This window comes from Tachypleus tridentatus, chromosome 9 (assembly GCF_004210375.1).
Source record: "Tachypleus tridentatus isolate NWPU-2018 chromosome 9, ASM421037v1, whole genome shotgun sequence".
NCBI classification, from domain to species: Eukaryota; Metazoa; Arthropoda; class Merostomata; order Xiphosura; family Limulidae; genus Tachypleus; species Tachypleus tridentatus.
Window position 1 is genome coordinate 154326958 of NC_134833.1, and position 26640 is coordinate 154353597.

General features: G+C 34.7%; 1 long non-coding RNA gene across 1 annotated transcript; it reads right to left on the reverse strand.

Annotated features, from left to right (window-relative positions):
- Positions 1 to 22228: 22228 nt before the first annotated feature.
- Positions 22229 to 26313, reverse strand: LOC143226700 (uncharacterized). Its single transcript, XR_013014713.1, has 2 exons — positions 26145 to 26313; positions 22229 to 22963 (listed from the first exon to the last, which is right to left on the reverse strand). It is a non-coding gene; the product is annotated as an uncharacterized LOC143226700 (long non-coding RNA).
- Between the last annotated feature and the right edge of the window lie 327 nt (positions 26314 to 26640).

Here is a 26640-nt window from a genome sequence, read left to right on the forward strand (position 1 = left end):
TACACAAGTTCATAAGACTTTTAACTATGAGGGCGACACTTACTGAAAGTGTCGCTGAAGTCATACATGTTGCACAAGAACAAGGCGTCGAGACAGCACGTTTTGTTGACTGTTGTCTATTTCCATTGCACGTTTTGTTGACTGTTGTCTATTTCCATTGCACGTTTTGTTGACTGTTGTCTATTTCCATTGCACGTTTTCTCTTGAGTCAACTTTCCGAATGTTTCTACAAAGTTGTGTGACATTTAGGTATTAAAAGATTTTGATTGATTTCTGAAATACTGATTCATCCAGACGTAGTAACTTTGCGTTGTAGTTGTTGTTGCTAACATCTTACAGTCAGACAAAGTATCGTTTAGTCTGTCTGGAAGTGTAAACACGTGTAGCTACATTATTTACTCCGATAGCATACACGTATAACATTTCCTACGCACGTCTATGACGTTAAGATCAGAGTGAGACGTGGTTTTCAGCTGACTTCGTTAGTGAACCTTACTGTTTGTTTTTTGTAAGAAATATTAGCACATGGAATACAAATTTACACAGTGCTGCACGGTGCTAATTTGATTTCCGTGCTGCAGCGACGAAATGTGATTTCCAAGCAGGTTGTTGCCCTCTGGACGTTGGTCACTAGGTGGAATAGTTTTTAGAAAGTATTTTCAATACAGAAAAATTTCACTGTCAGAGAATCTACCACTGACCGATTTCTGGTTGTGAGACTACCTGAAATCACGTGCGTAGCGTGTGAAACGTTGCACCATTCCAGCTATCAACTAATAAGGTTCTAGAAGTGGTCAGCATACAGAATTAGATATCTCTGTGGCTCTAACTTCCGTTTACACACAAATACAATGCATTCTGTCCACTAGAGGAGCACATTTTGAAGAGTTGCTACGATTTATCAGACAGATATTAAGTGATTGTAGCGCCTCTAGTGGTAACGTATGACAACTGTGATATTTGAATGCGGATAATATTGTTAATACCTCAGTAAAATTTCTCTTTACTTTGCGACCTAGCTGTCGGAACTCGTCAAGAATTCCCTGTTAGAAAGTCTAGCTGGTTATACAAGAGACACCACAATAGTGGGCTTGTAATGGCCAGGTGGTTAAGGAACTCGATTTGTAATCCGAGGGTCGCGGGTTCGAATCCCTATCACACCAAACATGTTTGCCCTTTCAGTCGTGGGGGCGTTATAATGTGACGGTCAATCCCACTATTCACTGGTAATAGAATAGCCCGAGAGTTGGCGGTGGGTGGTGATGACTAACTGCCTTCACTCTAGCCATACATTGCTAAATTAGGGACGGCTAGCGCAGATAGCCCTAGTGTAGCTTTGTGCGAAATAAAAAAAAACAAAAACAAAACTACAATAGTAAAAGTTGGCCCTATTTTGAACCACTAAACACAGACCTAGTGTATTAAGTGTTAATCGAATGTCATTGAGGGTTAAAGTGTTTTCGCTTGAGTAGTTAACATGAGACTGCAATTATTGTTATACTGCTAGCCTGTAATTCAACACAACGTTACTTGTTCTACTGCTAGCCTGTAATTCAACACATGTTACTTGTTCTACTGCTAGCCTGTAATTCAACACAACGTTACTTGTTCTACTGCTAGCCTGTAATTCAACACAACGTTACGTGTTCTACTGCTAGCCTGTAATTCAACACAACGTTACTTATTCTACTGCTAGCCTGTAATCCAACACAACGTTACTTGTTCTACTGCTAGCCTGTAATTCAACACAACGTTACTTGTTCTAATGCTAGCCTGTAATTCAACACAACGTTACTTGTTCTACTGCTAGACTGTAATTCAACACAACGTTACTTGTTCTACTGCTAGCCTGTAATTCAACACAACGTTACGTGTTCTACTGCTAGCCTGTAATTCAACACAACGTTACTTGTTCTAATGCTAGCCTGTAATTCAACACAACGTTACTTGTTCTACTGCTAGCCTGTAATTCAACACAACGTTACTTGTTCTACTGTTAGCCTGTAATTCAACACAACGTTACTTGTTCTACTGCTAGCCTGTAATTCAACACAACGTTACTTGTTCTACTGCTAGCCTGTAATTCAACACAACGTTACTTGTTCTACTGCTAGCCTGTAATTCAACACAACGTTACTTCTACTGCTAGCCTAATTCAACACAACGTTACTTGCCTGTGTAATTCAATTCAACGTTACTTATTCTACTGCTAGCCTGTAATTCAACACAACGTTACTTGTTCTGCTGCTAGCCTGTAATTCAACACACGTTACTTGTTCTGCTGCTAGCCTGTAATTCAACACAACGTTACTTGTTCTGCTGCTAGCCTGTAATTCAACACAACGTTACTTGTTCTACTGCTAGCCTGTAATTCAACACAACGTTACTTATTCTACTGCTAGCCTGTAATTCAACACAACGTTACTTGTTCTACTGCTAGCCTGTAATTCAACACACGTTACTTGTTCTACTGCTAGCCTGTAATTCAACACAACGTTACTTGTTCTACTGCTAGCCTGTAATTCAACACACGTTACTTGTTCTACTGCTAGCCTGTAATTCAACACAACGTTACTTGTTCTACTGCTAGCCTGTAATTCAACACACGTTACTTGTTCTACTGCTAGCCTGTAATTCAACACAATGTTACTTGTTCTACTGCTAGCCTGTAATTCAACACAAAGGTTGTATTTATTAGTACATGCAGGACTAGGACTGTTCACATACGAGATTGTTTTGCAGTGTTCTTTTCCAGTTCTAATAATAATAATAATAAATCGTATATTATTATTCAACGATGTTATTTTGACAACAATACGTATATTTCACAGATTACTTGGGTGTCTTGGGTGTATGAACTTTCTCTTCAACAGCCAGTGCTCCAGACTGGAACTGACCAATGCAAATACCCGAAAATTAAACCGTGGATGATCTGCAATAATTTCCACGTGCACAGACACAACACTAAAGCCCGTGATTTGGTTCCCTCTAGCAGACAGACCACAAAACGACTTATTGTGTATCTTTGCGCTGAAAAAAACAAACAGCAAACACAATCACAAACGTTTTAAGTTTCTGTCTCGTGAGACTAAATATTTTCCAGACTTACTATTCATAACTTATTTTTTTGTCTCTGTCGTTTATTTCTGAAAAAAACACTACCTGGGATTCTGAAACAAACGGTCTTTACATAGAGTTCAGTAGTAAATTAATGTGTAATATTACACAAAGAATAAAAATATCGAATCTATTTGGATACCTGGTCTGAGTAGTCGTTTAATTACATGTGTAATCGGTGGTGTACGAAGTTGTTTTTTTTTAATATTGCCCAAAGCTACATGAGGGCTATCTGCTAGCTGTCTGAAGAGAAGACAGATAATTATCATCGCCCACCCCTAACTCTTAGGCTACTCTTACTCTTAGTGAGATTGACCGTACAATTATAACGCCCCCACGGCTGAAAAGGTGAGCATGTTTGGTGTGAAGGGGATTTGAACCCATGACCCATAGATTACGAGTCGAGCGCCCCCTAACCACCTGGTCATGTGGAAAGGAGTTACAAAGTGAGTGTGATTGGCTAGACATAGAACGTTTAAAATGGAAGAATTAGACTAAGGGTGTGCTTCCCAGAGAATTAATATTATGATATAAATTACAGTCGTTATACGAGTGAAGTGTGTAAAAATGCAGTAACACCTCCCGTTTCGACACCCCTAGGAATTGAACTTCGAGTGAATTCTGTGCTAGCCAGTATCATATTATTATTACCTTTATCAACATGTGCGCATGAAATGTTTCGTTATTAACAGTTTCCCTGCTGTCCATTGCGTGGTCTCCTTAGTGTAACTTAGGTTGGAAATATATAAAACATTCTGAGCAATGTTTTATAGAGTTAGCAAGGCTGCATTTAGTGTACACTTATTGCTGCGTCCAGCATGACCTTGTCTTATTGACTTTTTCATACTTCCAAGAAATGACCATTTGTAACACGTATTACATTTCTTGACTCCTGTTAGGCACGTGATAGATTAGGCGACTTATCTCTGTCCACCAATCAGAGCGAAGACAACCAATACAATGTCAAGGTTGAGTATTATACTGCTGTCCAGCGGACCTAATCATATGTGCACCTTTACTTGAGGTTTCGTAACTTCTCTTCAGTTGCAGTGTGGGCCCCCCTCGAATTTCTTTCTGAACGTTTATCAGCTAAATAAAACGCGTGTAATACCTTAATGTTTACCTCTCAACGTAAGTCGATAAATCTGGTTTTCCTTGTGGCTTTCCGTATAAATAATTCAAAGTGTACGGGATTATGATAAAAATAGAATAACTAAGGATACTGAGTAATGAAGAATAACTTTCTAAAACCAAGTTTGTTGAAAATGGAGTTAAGACACAACTTTTAAAAGTTAGCTAATAAAGGTAATTGAAACGGTCTATTCGGGGAGAAGGGTTATTGTCCTTAGATGTTTATGTCTGCTATTTGGGTCAGAACCATTTTATGGAGATAGTGATCGTCAGAGACCTCCTAGAATAATCATTTTCGCGAATTAAAACTTTGAGTGTTAGGTTAAATTTGTTACACGTATTTAAACATCAGTAAACAAGAGAAAGTTTCGGTTAATTGACTCTAGATTTCTTCTCTTTTCCCTGATATATGTATATACTTTAGTGTAAAATTAAATAAATACATTTAAATGAAGTTAAATAAGTAAACAAAATCATGAGGAAGAACTGCGTTAAAAACAGCAAATCCCAACCTCTGATTAATTACATTATAACCATAACTTTTAAAGCCATAAACAAAACACATTAATTAAACACAAAAATTAAACATTTTAAATTTAATATGTTTTGTTTATGGCTTAAAAATTTATGGTTTTATGTATATATTAATTGTTTGTTGGTATTTAACCACAAAGCTACACACTGAGATATCTGTGCTCTGCTCACCACGGGTATCGAAACGCGGTTTTTAGCGTTGCAAGTCCGCAGCCATACTGTTGTGTCACTGGGAGTGGGGGTATCATAGGGGTATCATATTGAATTAAATAGGTCTCATATAACCATTAGAGTACTTTAGATGCTGACACGTCGTATATGATTCTGCTGGTGCCTGTCTTCTCTCCAGCTGCCCCCCGCTAGTACAGCGGTATGTCTACGGATTTACAACGCTAAAATCAGGGGTTCAATTCCCCTCGGTGGGCTCAGCAGATAGCCAGATGTGGCTTTGCTATAAGAAAAACAAACAAACTCTCCAGGTAGTCAAAGACAACAAGCCAACATCGCTCACCGCCAACTCTTTCCTCAATGAATAATGAAATTGTTTGTCTCATTTTAAAGCTCAAATGGCTGAAAAGGTGAGCGTGTTCGGTGACCGGGATTGAAACCTACGATCCATAGACTGAGAGCCGAGCTTCCTAACGAAGAGGCCATGACAGACGCAACTCAGTTAACATCGCAAAATTTAAGTCATATTTAATATATTACGTCAACTGTAATAGGAAGTTTTAACAACTTCTTGCCAAGTGTTTCGTCAAGTTTCCACAACTTTATGCTGTTGTTCAAATTATGCGTTTTTGAAATTTGGTCAACGTTCCTGTTAGCGAGGCTATTTCGCTCAAAAAGTCTGTTCTATTGATATTTTTTACAATTAATTATTAGTCCGTTTACATATTTTTGTGATACTATTTCAACATTCTGGTCACCGAAAAAAATATAATTAAATAAAATATGCTATTTAAATGCGTTACAGTATTTGTTGCAAAGCTGTACAATAATAGGATATCCGTACTTTTTTCACCATACGGAATCGAAGACTGGATTTTGGTGATATAAGTCCGACAACTTACCGCTGACCAACTCGAGAAAAAAAAAAAAAAAGAAAGGGCCCGACATAGCTAGGTGGTTAAGGCATCCGAGGGTCACGGGTTTGAGTCTCCGTCACACCAAACATGCTCACCCTTTCAACCATGGGGACGTTATAATGTTACAGTCAATTCCACTAGTCGTTGGTTAAAAAGTAGCCCAAGAGCGATGACTAGCTGCCATCTCTCTAGTCTTACACTGCTAAATTAGGGACGGCTAGTACAGACAACCCTCGTGTAACTTTGCGCGAAATTAAAAAAAACTAACAAAAAATAAATCCTTAAAAAATTCTTTATTTCATTATAGATAAAAAAGATATTCTATTGTAGTTATTACACATAAGCTTAATATTGTCTTTCCGATACAAGTATCTCCTTTTCTTATTGTGGTCAAAGGTGTGGTTCATCTGTGACAAGGACAACCTATCTTGCTAAATATCGTGTTCTAAAGTGATCAAGTTCATAGAGTAGATCACGTGGCAACCACTTGACCACAGCCAAGTAACCTAACAACTTGTCCAATCTTATTGACAGACATTGTTTAGGTCACATGCCAACGACACGAGGCACGTGGGTGTAGGACAATTGACGTCACGAAAAGTTCACTGATACGTTTCAGAACATTTTAGCTTTTCATCGTTATAAAAAAAACCCAACTGAACGCGTTTCGTCTCACATTAGATAAAATGTTGTGCGCATATTTCCGTTTTATACCCACAACAACTGACATAAATGTATATCCAAAAACGTTTTTACATATATATTTTTCTCTACAAGTGGGTTTTCTCGTCATCACGAACAATTGACATAGAAATGTTGATAGAACATGGCGAATGTCACTGTATAAATTCCAAATAATTTTCGCCCAACAACTATTTAACCCTGAGGCTAGATTGGACTCACCTTTGACCTTGTGTTGTAATATTACAAAAGTACAGCTGTGGTCAAAATAAAACTACTTGTGAACACAGCACATCCGGTGCGGAAAATATACGGTATATGATAACAAAAACGGAATAAAAAGAGTGATACCAGGTTTTCAGCTTTGTGTTTTAAGAACTAATATGGCAGACAACATAATTCTTTTACAAATATTTTTGTTGGTGTAACAAATTGTAAATATATTTAATCACGTTTCAGTTTATTCAGAGAGAGTTGGTGGTCTCAATCTGGCCGATTTGTCTTGTTCCCTAAATGGTTTAAAATACGAAGTGATTCATATTTGTTTGGTGTTTTTTGTTGTTTTTTCTAATTGTATCAAATTCAAGACTTGATCATGGTCTGCAAATTCTTTCTGGTGGCATTTGTTTATTACAAGCGAAAATAAAAGTAGTTCGACCGAGTATAATATCTTGACAGCCGATTCTGGTTGTCAGTACATTAAAAACGTTGAACTAATGCTGTAACTAAATCTTTACAACAAGTAATTCTTAAGATCTTCGAGAAATACGCCCGTTCGTGGAAATTTCAGTATGTAATAGTTGCGCCATCTGTTGGTTATAATTCACACCAAGTTAAAAAGAAAATTCTTTTTGTAAAGTTTTTTGGAACTACGTACTGACATAATGGAACGTATTTCTTTAATTATGTACTTTTGAATTTAATAAAGAGTTTGAAGACATAAGATTTTAAAAATAGTTTGGTTCTGTTCTTTTTTTAATATTTAATCATACGATTTTCCTGAATAATTTGATTTTAAAAAATTGTCATATAAAGTAACCACACACTGATAAAAACTCCAGAACTGTTATCATTTCATTTTCATTTGGGGTAGGTAATGAGACGAAAAACTACAGTCAAACATCGATATAAGGCGCTAGTTGGGGTCCAAAAAATTCGACCGCGTTGTATCTGATTGCGCCTTATACCGATTTGATTATATATTTTTTTGACCCTCGGGGTGAGCGATAATGCAAAATTTACGCGTTTTGTAGTGAAATAAAGAAAAACAAACAAAACTACTTACACCAATAATATAGCATTTTTTATTTATTAAACTCAATTTTAAGACTGAAATTAAATGTAAAAAAGCAGAATTCTAAAGAAATTTATCGAATTCATTACTTTGATGGGGGCTGATATTCTAAAAGTAGTTCCGTCAGAGCAATCATGTGATCGTTTTTACGATTAGACGCTGATTAAAATTAGTTCAATTTTAAAAGTTGATACATACAGTAATTAATTTTGATAAGTTATTTACTAATTATTAAAATCTAAGTACAAACTGAAGTCAAATAATTACCAGGAAAAAAATGTCATGGCAAAGTTTAAAATACGAATTCAGTACTGAAACAAAAACGGATTTTTCAAAAAAATTAATAACAATAAAATATAGTGAGCACATAAAACAAGTTGAAATGCACAAATTTATACTGGTTTTTGATTTTTGATCACATTAACCGGCTGATTACATTAAGCAGTGGTAATATTAAGCGGCGGCCTCTGTAGAAACCCCAAAAAATTTGGGGCCTAAGACCCCATCGCGCCCAACTGATTATCGCGCTTTATCGATGCGTTTTATATCGATGTTTACCTGTACAAGCAACAGTTTCACTGCTCATTTTACAGATGTTTATTTTACAATGTGGAAGTGTTTTTTTTATATTTTTAATGATGTCATCAGTCAGAGTAAACACTTGTCAACTCTGTCATTCTAGGAACTTTCAATATGCTACGATATTAAGTGAGCCCCGCATGGTCAGGTGGGTTAAAGCATTCGACTCGTAATCTGAGGGTCGCGTGTTAGAATCCCCGTCGCACCAAACATGTTTGCCCTTTCAGCCGTGAGGGCATTATAACGTGACGGTCAATCCTACTATTCGTTGGTAAAAGTGGTCTTTCACTGCTAAATTATGGACGGCTAGCGCAGATAGCTCTCGTGTAGCTTTGCGTGAAATTCAAAAAACAAAACAAACAAACGATATTAAGCATATCAGCACCACCTACTGGCTATTTTGGAGCTTCCAACCTTAACACAGTGACTTCCAGTAATAATTTGTACAGTATTTAGGATCCCTGTCATAACAGAATACAATTTGGAACTGTTTGTACTCCTGAATATGAACTTGAACTCTTGTAATTTAGCCTCATCTCTCAAAAAAAAATTAGCTCCAACCTTTATAACCAATTTTATGTTATGTTGGTTTGTTGTTTAAGCTCAGAGTTATACAATGGACTGTATGTGCTCACAGACCAAAGGTAGCGAAAACTAGCTATCTAGTTTAGTAAGTCCAGAGACTTATCATAGAGCTACCAGGGGGCTTCATGTCGAGGAAAGAAGTGTTCGAGTTTCCTACTTGAATTTTAGAGATAAAAGTAATTTATTGAAAATATTTGCATTTATCCTGCTTTATCAATTATCACTTGGACACACACAAACATCTATATTTTGCTGAAAACTTGTGAGTTCATGATTGTTTCTTTTCGAAATTTCACGCAAAGCTACACGAAGGCTATGTGCGATAACCATTTATAACTTCGCAGTGTAAGACCAGAAGAAATGCAGCTAATCATTACCACCCACCACCAACTCTTGGACTACTTTTTCACCAACGAATAGTGGAATTGACTGTAACTTTATAACACCCCACGGGTGAGCATGTTTGGTGTGACGAAGATTCGATCCCACGACCCTCAGATTACGAGTCGAGCGCCCCTAACCATTTGGTCATTCCAGACCTATATGTTCACGATAAAATATAATTCAACAATGCGTTTTTACAGTCATTCCCAAGAATGAACTCTTGGACGTAGATGAATATTGTATCTAACCGATAAGATGTATTGTTGGAAAAGGTTTGAAATATTAGCATTTTTTTTATTTATTCATTTTGCGATGTATATATATGTGGGCCCGACATGGCCAAGCGTGTTAAGGCGTGCGACTCGTAATCTGAGGGTCGCGGGTTCGCATCCCCGTTGCGCCAAACAAGCTCGCCCTTTCAGCCGTGGGGGCATTATAAGGTGACGGTCAATACCACTTTTCGTTGGTAAAAGAGTGGTTCAAGAGTTGGCGGTGGGTGGTGATGACGAGCTGCCTTCCCTCTAGCCTTACACTGCTAAATTAGGGACGGCTAGCACAGATAGCGCTCGAGTAGCTTTGTGCGAAATTCAAAACAAACAAACAAATATATATGTGTGTCTGTGTGTAGCTGAGTACGTTATATTAAAGTAGCTTTGTTAAACAGCGATCTTTAACCACATGGATGTTTACATAAATCGTTTGATGTCACTATAAAAATTTTAACATTTAACCTGAAACATAATTATATCAAAACTTTAAGTACTCACCTGAACATTAGAAAATTAATTTGTCATGTTATTGTATGACCAAAAAGTTATTTAGTGTTTTTTAACTTAAACGGCACTTTATGTGACGCATAGGCTTAATGGTCTAGTTATAAATGCCAGACTTGAGGCAGAGCCATTCCAAATTTAAAACTGTTGACCAGAGAACAGAAATCCAATTACCAGCACTTGTCAGAATTCCTGCGTTAAGACTTGATTAAAATAACGTATTTTTCTTCTTGCTAAGTGTACATAATATTGTTCTTCTTCACAAGAAAGGAAAGGACTTAACATGGGTATGTGTTTTTCTTTTAGCAAAGCCACAAAGGCTATCTGCTCAGCCCACCGAGAGGAATCGAACCCCTGATTTTAGCGTTGTAAATCCGGAGACATACCGCTGTACTAGCGGGGGGCAGGACTTAACAAAACGAACACTTCAAATTTATCATGTGAGGTTTTCGGATTTTATAGTTTCAAGAACCACTTGCAAATCACACTTAACATTCTGTGGCAACTTAGCGCGATACATATTTTTTATACTTAAATACTTTAGACACTTTTGTCTATAGATGTATTTTATAATAGTTTTGTTTGTTTTGTCTATAGATGTGTTTTATAATGGTCTTGTTTGTTTTGTCTATAGATGTGTTTTATAACAGTGTTGTTTGTTTTGGAATTTCGCGCAAAGTTACACGAGGGCTATATGCGCTAGTCGTCCCTCATTTAGCAATGTAAGACTAGAGGGAAGACAGCTAGTCATCACCACCCACCACCAACTCTTGGGCTACTCTTTTACCAACGCCCCCATGTATGAAAGGGCAAGCATATTTGATGCGACGGGGATTCAAACCCTCGACCCTCAGATTACGAGTCAAACCCCTTAACTCACCTGGCCATGCCGGACCCTTACAATAGTCATTAATTATTTTATTAAATTACAAAAGCGCTTGATGGCATTATTGATTTTTTAGCTTAATGTTAAATAAAATTTAGTCAAAATATAACAAATTATTCAAGGAATGAAAAACACTAAATTATAAGTAAATGTCGCCACGTCGGGTTCGGTTCGGTCTGACAACCGTGCATTCCATCATTTGTCCTGCAGCATAGTTTCCATTATTGAAGGATCTATTGTAAAGCTTTTGTGTCAAAAGCACAATTTCCTTCCATGCGTACTTTACTTAAACCATTTAAGGTTTTAACAGTCTCATTACACACAAATCCATATAGAGTATGGATTAATATAAATCACCTGCTTCATTTTTCAACTGATTGGAATATGCAAAAGCGAAACAACTATGCCATGGAAACAGCTTGCGTACACGTGACACCTTTCGCTGTTTAATGTTGTCTGGGACACGTGGACAGCTTTGGATACTGTCCTTTACATCAGTGGATACTTTCTAACTACAAGCGGCCGATCTTTTCCTACGTACTACATGTGTGATAAGCAAAGATCGGCCGCTTGTAGTTAGAAAGTATTCACTAATGATATTAAGTATTTATCACAGTGTGTTAAAGCAATATTTTATTTATCGTCATAGGAAGTAATGTACTGTAAATGTTAAAAACATATTTTAAATTATTTATTTTGCTTCTGATTACATTGTTTCCTTTTCACCATTGACGAACTATAATCTCAGGATCGCGGGTTCGAATCCTCTTTCAGCTGTGGGAGCGTTATAATGTGACGGTCAATCCCACTATTTGTTGGTAAAAGAGTAGCCCAAGAATTGGCGATGGATGGTGATTACTAGCTGCCTTCCTTCTAGTCTTACACTGCTAAATTAGGGACGGCTAGCGCAGATAGCCCTCATGTAGCTTTGTGCGAAATTCGAAACAAGCAAACTAACGAAATATTATTGTATGTTAGCGCTATTTGTTGACAATTTCTGATGGTAAAATGAAAGCATAATGTATAAGAAATGATGGGTTTTGATTGAGACTACTTACATAAAAGAAAAACAAACGTGTTTGTTAATGATCCATATATTTTAATTGCTGATGAGACAAATATATTTCTCTCAAATAATTTAATCTCCGTAGATCAAAAGCTTTACGTATTATTATCTGAAAAAATGAGAATCTGAGCATATGTAAATTATTTTGTATCGAAATTTAACAGAATCTTCACTCGTTAATGTAGGATACTTTCGTTGAAAAAACAAACAAATTACCCAATCTCTGTTTCCTTAATTTGAATGGAATTTTTTAAATGCTTTATTAGCTAAAAAAGAAGGAATTTCTCGCACTTTTTTGACGTTAGGACTGGTAAACGTTATTTGAAGTGGTAAGGAAATTGAAATATAATCAGTGCATCGCGCGCTCAAGGGCCAATCACAAGAAATATGTAAGTTTCCGATGAGATGCAGATGTATTTAGGAACTGTTTACCACCACCTTGGTAGTTTCTGTGCAGCAAGCTGAGCACAATATTATATCTGTAGCTGATTTCAAAGATTTTCTGTCTGCTTATTCCACTGCTGACTATCGTGATGCTTCGATCTTCCCTACAGAACCGCAAATGAAATCGTTCTTATCTCAGTTGAAAACTAAACATCAAAAGGTGATATCAGATTGACAAATGCTTAATTAATAATGCAGAGAAAGTTGCTTTATTGATATACACCGAATTTACTCCCAGCGTGTAGACTTTAGTACTGACTAGTCGAATTGAACTTACTTTTAGTATTAAATAAATTGTAGTCTAAACACACCTCTCGGCTCCCGACGGGGGTGTATTATATTACTTAATAAGGATTTCGTTTTTCTCTTTCAAATGCCACATGGAGAGAGAGCTACCGTATTTTCCGGTTAATAAGCCGAATCGCCGAATAAGCCGAGGCCAATTTTCAGCTCTGAAAATGAGGGTTTTTGCTTATTACCGCCCAATAAGCCGAAGCCATTTTTAAGAAGTGACAAGTTTCTTCAAAATGATTTCTTAGTCTCGTTTCAGCGTCAGCATGCACGTTGTGTGTGATTATTGGCGTTCTGTTGTAAAGCAGAACGTGTCGTATTGAGACAGAGATGGAATCAATATGTCATTCGTTATTGGCTCCACTCACTGTAATTAGGTAACCAATGAAATTCCAGAAACAACGTTTCACTGTAGTGTTAACGTGCTTTGCTGATGGGACAAAATTACCGCCTATGGTAATTTTCAAAAGAAAAACATTTCCTAAGAAGAAATTTCCGAAAGGAGTGATCGGCCAATAAGCCGACCCCCAAAAATCAGGTCCAAAATTTAAGGCCAGAAATTCGGCTTATTAGGCGGAAAATACGGTATCTATAAATTAGATTGTGATGAAATGTTTTAAAAATTATATATTTTTTATATAAATTAAGTCAAGAAAAGTATGATCGTTTATTGTGTTAAAATCCAATAAATAAATGCTTCAAAAATATTTTATTCTAATGAGAATACAAACTGACAACTCCTAACTGATGCAGAAACCCCAGGGAGTTGACGACACGTGCTAAGTATTATAATTTATATCGGTTTGTTTGTTTGTAATTTCGCGCGAAATTACAAGAAGGTTATCTACGCTACCCATCCCTAATTTACCAATGAGAGACTAGAGGGCAGGCAGTTAGTCATCACCGCCAACGGTTGAAAGGGCGAACATGTTTGGTGTGACGGGAATTCGAACCCGAGACCCTCAAGTTTATATCGGATGAGTTTCCGATTTAATGTATTACGTATGTTACGTATTAAGAGTTCAAATAGCTGGAAATTTAGTTTGAATTTTAAAATTAATTAAATGTTAATAAGTATCAAATTTATAATATTTGCCGACAATACAGACAGACACAAATTTTTTCTTAACACAAATATATTTTAATACACAAAAAGACTACAGTTTATAACAACAGTTATTACAAATATAGGTTTATATACAAGAATTTTACAAACTTAGAAACCATACTGAGCCTTCTGCCTGGTCTACAACTGACAATTTTATCAACGGCCCAAGTCGTTGATACTGATACGCCTAACCTACTCTAGCTAGTTTGATTGGCCTGACACCACTTACAAGCTGACTTATACCGACGAAGATATTTAACGTTCTTGTAGAAATACTAACGTCCAAAGTCAATTCACTGAAGTTGAATGGTTTGTAATGTTTGAAATCTATAAACGTTCCTGGTCCAGTTCTGTAGTTTCAGATTAATAAGCGTTAATCACAATTATAGCTTCCGAGGCTTATAGCATACAGGCTGCAGCGATAAAAAATGTAACTGTCTCTTAGTGCGTTGTTTTATATAGTTTAAGACGAAATTATAGAACGTTCAACAATGTTCGAAAACACATTAGCATTTTCATTAAGCAAATATTGTTGATTCTTACTCTCGAGAATCTTCTGTGAATTTAGAGAATAGGCGGAACTTGCGCAATACATATCCAACAATATATGTTATGTGCGTAAAAAAAATATACTGAGATGAACGTAGGTATTAATATAAACATACAACGGTAAATCCGTTATACATAAAGGAGTCAATTTCAAACACTAACTCACTATTTTACTCCCAGGAGTTTCAAGGGTATACGCCATGTGTGGTTGAGATAGTTTCATGTTTATTTTAATTTTTTGTGAACAAAAGACCACTTTGGTTTGAAGTACTACAACACGACTCAAATCACCCAAACTCTTGGAATGGTACATAAAGTGTATTTTTATTGTAGTTTAGTTTAGTTTGTTTTGAATTTCGCGCAAAACTACTCAAGAGATATCTGTCACGTTATAACGCTTCCACGGCTGTAGGGGCGATCCTGTTTGGTACGACGGGGATTCGAACACCCGACCCTCAGATTACAAGTCCAGTACCTTAACCACTTGGTCATGCTGGGCCATTTTCATTGTAATACTTCAATCTGAATATTTCACCTCTCAACGAACCTAATACATTGACTAACTTAAAACTACACTAGTAAAGCCTAAACCAGATTGCAATTAAGGCTACTTAAAACGTTAAAAAACGGATTGCGATACCCAGAGCATATATGGCTCTTTGAGTAGCTTTGTACTATTTGCAGAAAGTCTGATTTGTGGGTGAAATGTTATAATCATCGAAAAGGGCAAAAACGAATGAAATGTTTCAGGTGTAATAAAGAAAAACTAAATATTTTGTTTGTAATCGGGTTTTATTCAGAAAAAAAAGATGAAAAAGGCTTAACCACAGATAAACTACAGCTGACTACTGTGTTCATGTGTAAACGTTACAAGTCAGGTACAAAAATGTGTGCTGGTCTTGTTTTACAAACATTTTGTTACGTCTTCAGTTTAAAACATTTTTTAAGTACAAACCAAGTATTTTTTGTTGACAATCTTTCAGTCTGAAGAAAATAAGTAAACTAATAAAACACTTTCAGAAAAAAAAACATTATGTGTGTTTGTGTGTTGTTTTTTGATTGGTTAATAGAAGCATTATAAAAATAATTCACTGCATTAACTTGGTAATAGACTCCATTAGCATATGTCATCATTTGCTACTTAAATGAATGTTTGGACATTTAATATTGCTGTTGAGCATCTGGCTACATCCTTCCAGAATCTCATTGCTGTCAGTTTTGGATTGTCTGGAGAGGGTTTTGTTTTGACTGAATTCCAAGTTTCAGTTGTTATTTCTTCTACAAGGGAAAACTCTTACATGCATCTACAATTTCTTTACAATAGTAAACACATTCCTTTCGGATGTTCCTTTCCATTTTTCAGCCAGGATTACAAATAATTAATTAACAGATTGACTCACATAAATAGCATCTTTAAGTGCTAGTTTTCCTAAAACAGTGCCGTAATTCTCTGTTGGTTTAGTCTCTGTGTTTTTGTTGTTGTTGTTTTTTAGCAAAGGGAAAGCTTGACATCTTTGATGTGGTCTATGTTACACAAAATGGACTGATTGTAACTGTACAGAAACATATACTTGGCATAAATTTTGTTTTGCGGCTGTTGGTAAGCGAGAATGGTTTCTAGAACATGTGATGAATTTACTGCCATATTTTTGTTTAAGTTAAACTTATATGTCGAGATGTACATAACTTATATTTTTAAATCTGTATTGCGAGACTCCAGCCTATTTAATAAAGTTGTAGAGGATTTTTGAGTGTAAGAATCAACAAATAAGTGTGTATGCAAACACTGGTGTATCGTCTATATTGTTGTGTAGGCTGAAATTTCTAGAAATTCTCTTCACGCCTATAAATGTAACCAATGTGTCGCGTCAAGAGAGAGTAAATATTATTGTTTTTCTACAATTGGTGTATTATAAATCTTGGAAGCAATAACTGTGATTAACGCTTATTAATCGGGAACGTTAGATATTTGAAACATTTATAAATTTCCAACATCACAAATAATTTAACTTCAGTGGATTCCCACCAGACATTAGTGTTTTTATGAAGACATTATATATAACTTCAGTGGCAAAAACTTGACGTGTGATCAACAAAGAAGAGCCAGCTAGCTTCCTATTCAGTGAAATGCACGTGTATCAACTGAAGATTAATGTGCTCATCGTGAACCTTCAATAAGGTACCAAGGAAGTTCCACACCAGATAGGAGACTCTATATTGTTTTTACGTTTGTAAAACTTTGATATATCTTATATGTAATAACTGTTATTGTAAATTGTGTTATTATTTGTATTAAAAGAAAACTGTGTGGATCCACTTTCTTAGCAAATATCATAAATTGGATACATATCGGCAGTTTCTAACTTTTGAATTTAAATTATTATTTAATGCAGTTTCAGGCCATTTGAAATTGTAATACATAACATAATAAACTGGGAGCTCGTGTCGGAGATCTAAATTAGACACAATTCGATTTAAATTATACTTACAATTTAATTTATATTTATCAGTGATTATCAAGGCTTTCTTGAATTATTCTGCCTCGAATAACTAGAAAGATATAACAAAAGTAAATTGCTCAAAATTGTCAAAGTTTTAGAATCAGTGTTTAAGAAATCATTGATAAAAATGAACTAAAAAGTGTATTATTGAAATGTTAATCGATGATGATTTGTTGTCTGAGGAAGCATCAGGAGAATACTGTAGTGTTGACACTGGCCAAATTAGAGATCAACTTAAAACTCAAACAAATTGTGCTAAAACAAGCTCGAATCGAAGTCGAGAAAGAACGAGCTCTTATCGAAGCTAAAAGAGAAAATAAACGTCTCGAGAGCGAAAAAGCTTACATTGAAGCCGAAAAAGAAATTAAACTGAAAGAAATGGAAATTATACCCAACTCCAATCGACCAAAGCAAAATTAGAACCTTGAACTTAACTGATATGTTGAAGTACCACTGTTCGATGAAAATCAAGTGATAAATATTTCCAAAAGTAGTCATTATTATTACAAAATGTTTTAACTAGTAAACATAAGAAGCTTATGCCACTCTGCTTCTGGAAGATTGTACGAATTACGATAGGGTTAAAGCAGCTGTTCTCACTGCATACGAGTTAGTACCAGAGGGTTATCGCCAAAAGAATCGAGATTATCACAAGCAAGATAGTCAAACTTATACGGAATTTGCCCACGTAAAAGAGGTTTATTTTGATCGATGGTGCAATTGTATGCATATTGGCAACAGTTTCAATAACTAAGACAACTATATCTAATTGATAAATTCAAACGTTGTGCACGTGACGACCTCAACACTTACTTGGACGAAAAGAAAATTGAAACATTACAGGAAGCAGCTGCTCCTGCAGATGGTTACACTTTAAGACACAAAAACCACTTTTCATAAAAAGAAATTCTCACCAACTCAGCAAAAACCTGTACTTGTTTAATCGACTAAAGTTGAGGATTCTTCTTAAAAAAACCCAGATCCTTTAGTTTGAAATCTTCTGACAGTCAAAATAAAACTTTACCAAGGGCTCTTTGCCACTTTTGTAAAAATTAGTCATTTCATTTCCGATTGTTGGTGTTATTGTGCACTTACCTTTTATTCACGGCAACTAACTTTGATAAGCCTTTCGTATTAGGTACTAATACCAGTGATTGTGGTGTTGGTGCCATTCTATTACAACCAGATGACAAAGGTATCGAATACTCTGTTTGCTATTTTTCTAAAATGTTTGTCACCATAATAATTATTCTACTGTGAAAAAAGAAACATTGGCTTTAGTGTTAGCTTTAGAACGTTTCCGTATGTTCGCAACAACCTATTGTAATTTACACTGATCACAATCCATTGAAGTTTTTCTTTTAACCAAATGAAGGGCTAAAAAATATAAAGCTGTTAAATTGAAGTTTATCAGTCAAGAGTATGGTTTGAAGGTGTATATCTATAATATTATGGTTAAAATTAGAGAAGTTAGACAATTTTTAATTATATAAAGAAAGGAGATGCGACGGATTTACTATTATATATCTCTTTTAATATTGATCTATGTTTAAGTTAAATTTATATTTAGATATGTACATAACTTAAAGTGTTAAACGTGTATTATGAAACTTCTGTCTATTCAATAAAGTTATAGAAAATTCTTGAGTGTAAAAATCAACAGTGTACTGATGTGCAGGCTAACATTTCCAGAAACTCTCATCACACCTATAAATACAACAACAAGACGCACCAAGAAGCAGCATATATTATTGGTTTGCTATAGTTGATACACTATAAACCTCAGAAGTTATAACTTTGTTTAACGCTTATTAATCGGGAACTTAAGATATTTGATCAGGAATATCTATAGATTTCGAATATTACAAATCGTTCAACTCTAGTGTGTTCACATTGGGCATTAGTATATTTACGAAGGCATTATATAACTGCAGTGGTGAAAAACTCGACGTGTGATCAACGAATATCGCAGAGTCAGCCAGCTGTTAAATGAATTATATCTACGTCAACTCAAGACTAATTTGCTCATTGTGAGCCCTTAATAACATACCAAGGAAGTTCTATACCAGACAGAAGACTCAATGTTGTTTGAGTTTCTAAAACTCTTGTACATAATTCATCATTTTAATCATCGTTATTGTAAATTGTATTATTGTTTGTGTATTAAAAATATTTGTATGGAAAAAGAAAACTGTGTGTATCAACCTTGTTGTTAAATATCATAAATTTGATACACATCGACATTTAAAACAGTTTTAAGCTATTTGAAATTGTAATACGTAACGAACATTAGACTTTTTTTTGTTCATGACATCGAGGATCTTATTCAAAAGAATCATCAGCTCAGCCCAAAAGCAGACTCTGATAAAAACTGAACTATCTAGAAGGAGCAACAGCTGAGGGGGTAGATGTTCATTATATCTTCAATTCCAATTTGAGCACACACTTCACTACACAGTTTTTCTATTTTGTGAGCATATTTAAAGAAGGTACCAAACTTGATAAACACTTTCCAGCATCTGATGTTGCCAGACAGCTAAGGATGGTGTCAACAGAAACATGAATTAGACGTGCCACATGTCGAAGTTTATTGACACCTTAACCAACACGTATTCCACTCACCAATGGTTGGATGTTATTTATAGAATCATATACTACAGCAATAACATCAAACCACTTCTTCTCACATTGCCATAATGATGTTGCGAGCGTGAAAATAAGGCAGACGCTGTTTGAGATAACAACATTAAAAATATGTACTGGTGTTATTTGATGATCTCCTTTACAGTGTTGTAATATGACATCAGTGTATTGACTTTGGACTTTCCTCTATCTGAGGATTTATCAACAGTCAGATATACTTTTTATCTTCTATTTGCTCTTTTGTTTCCGAAAGGCTTGAGAGAAATGAATCTCTTCAACGTAACATACTTTAGCATTATTTTAGCTGGTAGATGACATTTCTCTAGAAACTTTTCTAAAAGTCCATTAGCCACAGGTAAATTTAAAATAGCTTTGGCAAGTGTTTCAACAAATGAATGAATTACACTCTGACCCTCTGCCTCTTTGTCCTTCTGCATTTCCATTAAAGTTTACTCTATTGTAGATCTTCTTCATTGTTCAACTTCCTGTTTTAGAGAAATATGATGTATACCACGTAAGTGTTCGTTTATCCTGTCATTTTTTTTCTGTCAATTGATATTTTTAACTCGAAGTATTTACACATTTATTTAAGCCCTGTATTGTTTGTTTGTTTGTTTAATTTCGTGCAAAGCTACACGAGCGTTATCTGCACTGGCCGTCCCTAATTTAGCAGTGTAAGACTAGAGGGAAGGCAGCTAGTTATCACCACCCACCGTCAACTCAAGGGCTACTGTTTTACCAACGAATAGTGGGAGTGACCGTAACATTATAACGCCCCCACAGCTGAAAGAGCGAGCATGTTTGGTATGACGAGGATTCGAGCCCGCGACCCTCGGATTACGAGTCGAGTGCCTTAACCACCTGGCCTAGGCCCTGCATTACTATCTCCATAAAGTACCTTGAAATTAGGGTTATTCTTTGACCCCTCAACAGGTACTTTGCGTTTTCTGCACATTATTGAAGAACTTTAGTTATGATTATTATTAAATAAATTATTATTCAGAAATCAAACAAGTTTATCTTAATCAATTCTAGTTCTTTGAATCATAGAAAACTGCACATGAGTTTCATCGTTAATATTATTTTCCTATTCAGAAACTTTTCGAGATTAACCCAACTTCTTAAGAAAGTGGAGGAAGAAAAGTGTGATGGGGTGAAAATCGGGTAATACCAGAACTTTTGATCTACTGATCGTAATCCAAACTCAAATAATGCTAGTAGATTTCAAATTTCACACAGTCACAAGCTGAGGAATAGTCTAGTCCATTAACTCCAAATTAGGGATGACAATGCGCAATAAAACTTGTAATCATGCGTGAAAAATTCTGAAACGAACATTGGGATTGAGCAGAAGCTAAACACTGTTTTTCAGCACATGAAATCCAATTCTCAGCTTGAGATGGTATTTTTAGTCAGCGTGATTTAAATGTTTTAAGAAATGTGTTTTAAAATTTCCAAATTTTAATTAATACGAATTACATTAAGTTTATTGAAGAGGATATATTTACTGGTGTTGGAAATTTCCTACAAAAAGTAAAACAAAAATGTTTAATAACACCGTCCATTTAAATTTAAAATAATTATCTTGGAATGGAATGAAAAATAGGAAAGAATGACAAGTTGTTTTGAGTTTAGAACTGTAATTTTATAATTTTAATTTTTAACACGTGACTTAAATTACGCCGACAGGGGTTTACAGTAAAAGTAGTGAATAATGACTATTTCCTTCGTGTTAAAAAAGAACTGTCGAAGAGGCTTCGTATGAAATTATCAGGTGGGTTGATTTACAGGACGTAAAATATTAATCGAAACGCTATTTAATTAAATCAATTGTTTCCGAGACAAGATTGTTAAATCCAATCGAAATGATTATCTTGTACCGAACGAATTGCTGTCATCGGTAAGGCTTAGAATAGACAATTAAATAGTTCTATTTTGCATAACTTAAGACTGTGACAATAGGATAGATTTATTTGACGACCCATATATTGCATTAAAAATCTTGTTAATAAATTAAAATATGCTTGTGTGTGGTGGAACCTGCTTAAAAAATTAACCCTTGCAATTTCGTTATAACATTACTCTGAACCACACCATTTTAAAATGAGAGCACAATTAAGATAAAAATACCTTAAAACGCTGTTTACAACGAAGATTCTATTGACAAACGTGACAATTACTGTTTCGAACATAATGCTCCAGTAATATGTTACAAGAGTAATTAACTTTTTTTTTTAATTTTAGAAGAACAAAACTTTGATTATTAGGTGTTCTTACATTACTTTAACTTCAGAATTAATATTATGTGTTTCTGTAAGTTCTGCCGGGACGCATGAAACATAAAACGACATCTGTTGAGGCAGACAAATATCTCATATGCAAACTTAGAAACCATGCATGGGAAAATATCCAGTATGTGCATAAGGCATACTTTATGTATTCTAGGACATTGATGCATACTTGTATAGTTTTATTTCGATACTGAAAGGGTTAAAATTATTTTGATATTATTTAAGTCTTGAGTTTGTAGACTGTCATGAGATATCGTTAAATATTTAGAAACGATACAGACGAGTCTTGGAGTTATCAAAAATGTTTATTAGAGTATAAGTTTATTTTTCTATATTCCAACAGTATTTAAGTATCTCGAGACAATTTAAATATATGAAAACACGTACTTCATCGCAATAACATTAATAACAAGGTACACAAAAAAACATTTGTCAAGAAGTTAAATGAATTAGTTTGTTTTTTAAATATTTTTAAGTACACGGATCCATAGAATACGTGCATTTGTCGAGTATTTGGAAGATCGAGCACCTTTCTGAAGTGTTGACGAGCCAAAAATTGAAAAGGAAACATCTTCTGATAAATATCCCATTGTAGAGACATAAAAATAACATTATCTACAGACCATACCAACACAATTTTGTCGTCAGCCAGTCTATTCATAGTGAACGACTCCACGACTAGATGACGTCAAAATCACATTCGAACGGAAACAAACAGGAGTGGCGCCAGTGAAAATCTTGAATTAGAGGTCACAGTTTTTTGAAATGAAGTAAAAAAGAAAACACTATAGCCCAGACAAAACCCAGAATAAGAAGTATCACCATGGTAACTGTCTTGTACTTAGCCCAAGGCTCCATTCTGATCTGCAGTCTCCTTCTGGGGGGGTTTCCTGTTCCACACCTGCATTCTTTACCTTCCTCAAGGCAAGAACAGGTTTTCTTTATTATATAGGTGTGTGCCATTTCCATAGGGTTTGAGGATGGCCAAGATGGATTCTGGTGCCCATAAAGGAATGGCAATCTGCAATATAAAAAATTAACACATTGCTTATTAGCTAGTAACAATAATAAGTATCCATGCACGGTTAGATTTCAATAAAATAATTTTTATTTATGTGAGGTTTTAAGTCCTTTCACGTCGCCACACAGTAACCTAAATGAATTTAAGTATGTTAATCTTACGACGTTTCGTCGAATTCGTTGTTTGATATAATAGCGGACCATCTGCTTAATGATTTTATATACGTGTTAAAGATCGATGTTCTTTATCAGTAGAGATGAAAACTGAAGAGAATCTCTGAAGTAAAGAAAAACAAAAACGACTCGAAAACCACATTGATATTATACACACTTCACCGTTATCAGATGTCTAAGTATTTCTTTGGTTGTTGATCCAAGCTGTGCTGATAAGGCTTAAATACGCGAAACTGTAGTACACAACAGAGTACCACCAATGTACAGCAAAACCTGTCTAAGGCGGAATCGCATGGGACAGAGTAAAATTTCCGGTTTAAACAGGTTTTATAGCTCGGACATATTGAACGTGCATTTTCTTAATTATGCATAATTTCTGAGCGGAACGTTATACTTGCTTGACTCAAGAGAAGTAAGATGTTTGTGAATAAAGTTATTATACTGTTTATGCTGTATTCATCAGAATAATAAAAATATACATTCAAAATATACACAAGTACACAAAATCTTAAATTTATTTGAAGAAAGTGTCCAATTTCAATTATTTCGTTTTTATTAATGGGCTTTCTGATGCGATTAAAAGAAAACGCCGATTCTCAGGCCTTTTCATGAAGTTCATTTTCTCCCTTCATTTTTACATACAATTTGATAGTGTTAATATAAATTAACACTTGAGATGAAGTAGGAATTTCTATTTCCTCACTATCTTTATCAGTTTAATCACCTTCTTTCCATCACCGTGTTACCATCTTTCGATTCTATTACAGATTTTAAATCAGTTTCTGTGAAAATATTATTGTCAACGTTCACAGAATCACCTGCAATCTTCTCAAGAGTTTGGATTTCACTAAAATCGTCATAACAAACAACTTTTCCACAGTCTCCGCCATTATCAAGAATAAATCTACAGTTTTGAAAGCACTTTATTACGCATTCATCTTTTATGCATTTCATTGAATGACTTAAAAACGCAATTGCATCTAACACATCAATTTTCATGGTCATTTCAGATGCTTTCTTACAGTCGTCCATGTTTGCAATGATATGCTGAAGCATCAGTTTTCTGTAGTTCAATTTTATATAGTGTATAATTCCATTATCTAATGGCTGTAGAACTGATGTTGTACCTGGAGGTAGAAAGACTAAACGAACATTTGAAAGTTGAACTTTCGGGTGACAAGTTGCATTATCTAGGAAAAGTAGAATATTCCTATTTTCTTGTTCCATTCTTTTGTTTAATTTGTTCAAAAATTCCTCGAATGTAGCACTTGTTATCCACCCTTTATTATTCGCTTTCCATTCCACAGGAAGTTGATTCTTCCTTACATTTTTAAAACAGTACGAATTTTCACTTTTACCTATTGCCCATGGTTTTTCTAGTTTTCCCATCAGTAAAGCCCCCAGTGGCACAGAAAACCGAGTTTCGATACTCGTGGTGGGCAGAGCACAGATAGCCCATTATATAGCTTTGTGCTTAATTCAAAACAACAACCCATCAGTAAATGCAACCAAAAGTACAGTCAGTCATTCTTTCGAATAGCGACCTCCGGAATAATGACGGCAGAAAAAAAGAACAGAATATATTAAACCAATACTTACTGTAACAAAATGTCTGAAACTTTATTCATATTTAAAGAAATCATTAATTAAATAAGAATTTATTAATATTTAAATAAATTATTAATCAAGAAAATATTTAATTAAAAAACATTTTCTCCACCTTACTCAGGTTCTAATCCTACTTGTTGGTAGATGAGATAGGTGAAAGTTTTCCGTCTGCGTTACGCAGGTTCCGCCATATAGAGGGCCTTTTATAAGAAAAAATTTAAGATGAGGAAAAATTGATATTTGCGGCTTGTAGAGGTTTCCGTCCTATGCAATTTCTGGCTTAGACAGGTTTTACTGTATATTTGAAAAAAGGCATTAGGCTTCAATGGTTTAGATTCTCTTCAATTTTTACCTCTGGTGAAAAGAAAACCTTTAACAACTTTTTTATTCTATTGGTGTTTTCTAATATTCAGTGTCTCAAAATTTTATTTTATATATTCCTGTCCCAACACTTATAAATTTGTAATTATTAAAATTAAAACATAATTCCTTATTAACAAACATTTAATAAACTTTATAACGACAATAAAATAGGCATAGGTGGAACGCTGAGGAAAGTTCTGGGCTACCAAATCTATGAAATCACGTAAGTCTTAAGAGTATTTCATAAAAAGTAAAAAGTAGTTAGGCCTATATATGTATATATATTAATTTACTTAATTTTATGAAGCATTAATTGCCTAGGTTTCTTTCAATGATATCTGAACGCTTAAAATAGAATAGTACAGAAAAATTTATAATTTACATATGTTACTTAAATTTACCTTTCCACACAGATTTCAAATATTCTAATAACACAAAGCACTACACCCAAACGTTGTAGATACCGCATTTTGTGTAATTAAAAAAAAAACAAAAAAAACATTTAATTTCTACCATATGTATTTGTTAATTTTTTTAACTGGTGTGATGTCATATACATTTTATTTTTCATTTACTTAAAATACATATTTTAATGTATTCATTTTTAAAAGTAAATATAATTTATTCGCCTCTATACTAATTGCTGTTTTATTCTAAGTAATTGTATTGTTAGTTGTTTTTCACAGTTAACCCACTTTTTAAAATTTCACGTCTTCTGAAAGCTAATTTGTGAAGTTAAATTTGTTTTTATTCTATTTTTGATACTTATATCTTGATCACTTATACCATTTAAAATTTTCCCAATTCCATTTTTAAAAGGTACTCAATTAACGAGGTATAAAAATAAAGGCTTGAATGAATAACGAAGAAACCTATTGCAAGTATGTTAAGTTTGTAATAGTTTTTTTTTTTTATTTCATTATCCACACATTCAATTTCAAGCGTCTTCAAACCTTATTAACCCACTGTGGGTTTTTAGTCATCACGTTATGAGACTTTGAAATAGCGTAAGTCCTATATGACATAAATGAATTTACCTATGTTGTAGTTTTCATCGTGAGTTCCGCTTGAAATGGCAAATTCTTATAACTAATGATGACATTGAAAGATGAACAATTCTTAACCAGCTATCAAAAAAACTCGTTGGAACCTGCGAACTCGATTCAGGCTAACGGTCAGAAGTGTTCTGCTTGATAGCTAAGCTAGCTTCCAAATCAGGGTAGCCCAAGCATCCGGCGTTGATAAAATAGTATTTTTAGCAACGATTTACAACAGTGCAATCGGAAGTTACTTAAAAGTTGTTTACAGTCACTATAAGAGGAGAGGTGTTTGACCAGCCTGGGCCATAACTGATAAATACCTAGTTAATTAAAGTTAAAAATAAAAGTGTCACATGACTACAACACAGTACGCAAAGGTATAACTCAAATAAAATAATAATGAAAAATTATACAGGTCAAACATATTCGAATATTTCAGAAAACTCAATGGAACAAAATAGATTAACTAAAGGCAAATCAACATTTAAGATCA